This window comes from Triticum aestivum, chromosome 7B (assembly GCF_018294505.1).
Source record: "Triticum aestivum cultivar Chinese Spring chromosome 7B, IWGSC CS RefSeq v2.1, whole genome shotgun sequence".
In the NCBI taxonomy this organism is placed as follows: Eukaryota; Viridiplantae; Streptophyta; class Magnoliopsida; order Poales; family Poaceae; genus Triticum; species Triticum aestivum.
This window is the reverse complement of record NC_057813.1, coordinates 146,138,733-146,143,824: the sequence shown is the minus strand read 5'-3', so window position 1 is coordinate 146,143,824 and position 5,092 is coordinate 146,138,733. Positions and strand designations below refer to the sequence as shown.

Sequence of the window (5,092 nt, the reverse complement as noted above, 5' to 3'; positions counted from 1 at the left end):
CGCCACCGGAAAGAGATGAAGCCACATACGATGAACTGTGGGCTCCAAGGCGGCGCCTTCTGGAAGGGAACGGCACTGGAGTGCCGCCACCGCCCGACCTGAGGGTCAGAGTTTCCCCTGGAGTAACACAACGGACAATGAAGGCCGCGGCGACGCCTTCAAGAAGGGAATGAGCTTCGCCGCCACTGGACCGTACGAAGATAGAGCGGGTTTTCATCCCGGTCAACACTCACCGCCACCAAACGCCACACCTGACTACCATGCCGCCCACACGACCATGGTCACCAGGCAGCACCAAGCCACGAGCTATGCCGATGAGCACCGCGCTACCACCACCAAGGCCGCCGCCCCGGCATCAAAGACCTTAACACCACCTCACCCGAGACCCGCCGCTACTCCAACCAAAGAGATGAGTGAAAAGGTCCCGCCTTTCGCACACCTGGGCGCCCCTAGCGCCAAGACCCAATCGACCGACCACAACTGGCCTCCATCGATCCGTCCTACTCCACCGCGCGCGAGACGAGTTCATTCCTGCTGCCAGGCACGAGACGAGCTCGGTCCTACTGCCGGGCGCGAGACGAGTTCGGTCCCGCAGCATCGGGCGCGAGACCAGTGATGGACCACATCTGGGAGGGTACCAGCCCTTCAACTAAGGTAGCGCCTCAATGACGAGGAGGTGGATCGAAGGCCGATACAGGCCGCTCACCGACAGGATGACGCCGGAGATGTCCAGCCGACGCCGTGAAACAACCCAGACCACCTCCATGAGCCACCACCACACCGTGGCAGCCCACACCCATGTCGAGACCCCGAGGGACAGTTTTGAGGCGCCCGCCGGCTGCCATGGGCCAGATCCGAGCTGATCTGGCCGGCAACACCGCCTCCTGCTGCAGCTGTGACGCGCCACCAAGGTCCATGGCCATAGCCGCAACCCCACCAGGCCGCAGCCCGCCCCCGCGCCGGCCCCAGGCCAGCCGCGCCTGCCACCCAGCCACCCCGACGGAAGCTCAGATCCGCTGGAGAAATCGCGCCGCCCCCCACATCACCTCCGTAGAAGCAACGCCCGCAGAGCACGCTGGCCCCCACGTCGCCCAGCAGCCCTCCACGCCGCATCCACAAGCCTCCCGAGTCGCCGAAGAGGTTGCCGGCGCCGGGCCGCCGTGGCCTGCCGAATGCTGCACCACCGCATGAGGGGGCCGCCTCGCGACGATCCTCAGGTCCACATTGACAAATGATGAGGAGATTAAAGTTTTGCCCGACAAAATAAACTTGATATCATTTAACGTTGTAAAGTACACCGGACCCCAACTCGGCACAATGGGAAATAGAACTAATCTTTGCACGAGGCTCACAACATAGTGCCCGGTCCTGTTGATGTCAAAAAAAGTGCCCGGTCCTGTTATTTATTGACTTTTGCTATTCTGAACACTATATTTGATTATTCTTCTTCTGAATACACATCTCTAAATTTCCACAAAAAAGAAAGGAATACACATCTCTAAAAGTTGGGGTCGTCATTATTTTGGTGGTCATTATGTTATAGCTTTGTTGCCTTGTGTATAATGTACCATTTCAGTTTTGAAATGACCTGTATACACAGCGTGAGGAAAGAAAAAACAACTACGACATTTGTACTACTAGCACTCAACGGCTATAATCACATTTATACATGATTTGTCGTTGGCTTGTATATATGTTTGGATGTGCAAGCATTAATTGCATGCATATCTTTATATACTATTCCCTCCGTTTCTAAATATTTATCTTTTTAGAGATTTCAAATGAACTACCGCATACGAATGTATATAGACATGTTTTAGAGTGTGGATTCATTCATTTTGCTCCGTATATAGTCATTTGTTGAAATTTGTAGAAAGACAAATATTTAGGAACAAAAGAGTACGTAGTATCAATTAATTTCTTCTACTAATGTCCTTATGTTTCTCGTTGAGGCCAGCATCAGATAGCACCAGCTGGCTCCTCGTTGAGGCCACCACATGCTAGCATTTTTTTATAAATTGTGGAATGGATGTTGTAACAACCGCAAGGACAACATAGATCTAGTAGCACTAGTGAGACGAGAAGCGATGGAAGGAAGGCAAGGCAATGACCATGTCAACAAGGCAGGAAAAGGTAAAAGTAGATAAAATTAGTTGATTCTTCTTCAGATCATCTGTGTGAAGTATTTGGTTTTTGTAATTGTGTGTTGTTCAAATATATTACTAATCCGTGAATGTCCATGAACAAGTTATTTAAAATATCCCCTCATCCTCTGTTGGTTCCCGCATAATTTCAGATCCAATTTGTTTCAAATAATTCTTTCTATGATTTGAACCTACAATAATATGCGTTATGTGAATGGAAGTGTTAAAAAGAAGTTGCACAACGATTCTGGAGATAAAATCTTCTTTAGGCCTTGTTTGGTGCAGGAGGTTTGGGGAGATTTGGAAGGGAATATCCCGCAGGGTCCAAAATCCCTAGAAATCCTCGTCAGCCCATTTGGCATGCAGGGATTGGGCGGGCCAACCCCTCTGATCCCCACGAATCCCTCTCAATCCATGTGGTACAGAAAACCCCCGGAGCCACCCAGGGAACAGAGAAGAGTTGGACGCTTGCTATGCTGCTGCTGCTGCTGTAGAAAGTTTAACCAAATAGAGAGATTTCTAAAGGGAGAGGGATTAGTGGGGAATTGATGGGATTGAGTGGAGGAGAGGGATTCACCCAATCCCATGAAATCCCCCTCTCCACAAATCTCCCCAATCCCCTTGTATGAAACGAGGCCTTAGGGCTTGCTCATTTAATCCCTTTCTCAAGGGGATTGGAGAGGTTTGAAGTGGATTGAGGAGGAATTTGACCTACAGGAAATTTAATCCCTCACAATCCCTTTAATCCCTCTCAAACCCAATACAACCGAACAAGGCCTTAAGATTTGATCTACAATACTTTTCGTTATATGGCTCGTGTATCTTTTTTCAAGAGAAGGCTCGTGTATTCTTATACATATGGTTTCCGGTCATACATGTAGTGTAACATAGTATAACACACACGCAGGCAAGTCGAGGAAGACGTGGGCGTTCTGGCGCAACGACCTGGAAAACATCATGCGAGGCGCCCTCCCGATGGACCCGCGCGCCAGGATCCACCCAGACGCCACAGCCCTCGTGGACCAGTGTGTCAAGGAGTTCATCAACATGGTCACCGTCCAGGCCGAAGAGGAGCGCGGAAAGGACGGCAAGAAGAAAATGACTGGCCTCCACGTGATCAAAGCTTTCGACACCCTCGGCTACAGCAACTACGTCGGGCCCCTCACTGAGCACCTCCGCTGGTACCGCGAGGATACGGGCTACGTGGGAGTGGGACACGGCAACAAGCGAGCCACCGCGCAGCGGCAGGCTGCGACGGGGCAGATGGCGCCACAGCCGTCGGACTCCGCGTTGGGTCCACCACCGTCCGGCATCACGGTGCAGGGTCAGTTGCCGGCGGCCGCTGTGACGACGGCAACTGAGGAGATGGCACCACAGTCGTCCGTCTTTGTGTTGGATGTATCGCGGCCGGACGGCGTCACGGTGCAAGGTCAGGCGTCGGCGGCCACTGTGAAGACGGCGACGGGGGAGATGGAACCAGCAGCACCACGGCTGTTCGGCTTTGCATTGTGTCAGCCACCTCCACAGAAGCGTGTCCGCGCCGCGTTCTCCGGAGATGCGCTGGCAAGCAGCTCTAGCATGCCACCTGCGTATGATGACGAGTGAATTAGCGTACCCCTGCTCTTCCTGCTGGTTACCGATGGGATGGGAATATCAGTGAGAAGTTATTGTGAACTTGGCATGATTGTTGCTGTACTGTATTATTGGTGTCTGGTTGTGGTTTTTAATTCCTGGTCACCATGTGATTTTGTTTTCTTGCGCTCTGACCGTTGACGTAGCTGACCATCATGTAGTTTTGTTGTTCCACGAATATAAGGACGGTCGTTCGTTCACACATCAGTCTTATCTTACAACACAGACGGTTGTGCAAGACGATGGGGAAGAAGAAGAAGCGGTGAGGTGAGGTGGAAGACGGACGAGAAGTCGGGGGAGCTCACCGGCGTCTCTAGAACACCTTATTCAGGTAGCGTGGAGAAAGTAGAAGAAAGTGTAGCGGTGCCAATGTGCATACATATGAGGCGAACAACCGGAGTGTTGAATAATTACAATCCTTACTTCTACTCCCTCCCTTGGAAAAATATAAGAGCATCTCCAATAGAAGATGTAGATGCGAACATACCTAACCTTTGCATCTTTGATGGCCAAAAACACCTCTTCAACAGATGGTGTAGATGCAAAAATAAAAAAAAAAAATTTACATCTCCGCCTCGCGGAGATGTAAACTACAACACCTCACGGTGCAAATTTGCATCTCCCCCTACAGATGATATAAAAACGCGACGCCCGCCAACCGCCCAACTGCCAGTTCCTTTCCCTTCTGCGCGACCAGCCGCCATCTGCCCGACTCCGCCGCCGGCCAAATCCGCACCAAATCGACGCCGCCGCCCTCCGCCCGATGGCCGCCGGGCCTGCCGCGACTCCCTCCCTCCCGTCCCCCGCCGTCTGCATCGTCAGCCCGCCGCCTGGATCCTCCAATTCACTTTCGGCCGCGATGGTGAGCAACGATGGGGTAGCCCTGGCCGGACTGCGGTCAGGGCGGTTGGGATGCGGACGACGAAGAAATTCAACGCCCACCCACCACCCACTTAGTAGCCACTGTCGACGATCTAATCACATGCTAGACTTCGACTCCGAAGACATCGACGGTATGGACGACGATACCGGAGACGACCAAGAACCAGCACCTATCGGGCACTAGAAAGCCACCCCAACTCACGACGTATACATGGTGGATACACCAAAAGGAAGCGATAATGAGGAACAACGGGACATGGCGAAGGACAACTCCCCCAGCAAACAACCAAAACGGCGACGCAAGCGCCGCCCAAAGTCCCGCCTCGATATAAACCGCGCCCATACAGACCCGACCCTAGAGCAAGGCGAAGCAGTGGACGGCGAACACGCCACCAAGCAATCATCCGAACACGGTGAACTGGACAAGCAACCCA

The 5,092-nt window shown here is 52.6% G+C and overlaps 1 pseudogene; it reads left to right on the top strand.

Moving 5' to 3' along the window:
* Nucleotides 1-3,119: 3,119 nt before the first annotated feature.
* Nucleotides 3,120-3,749, top strand: LOC123162793 (nuclear transcription factor Y subunit B-9-like; annotated as a pseudogene).
* The last annotated feature ends 1,343 nt before the right edge of the window (nt 3,750-5,092 follow it).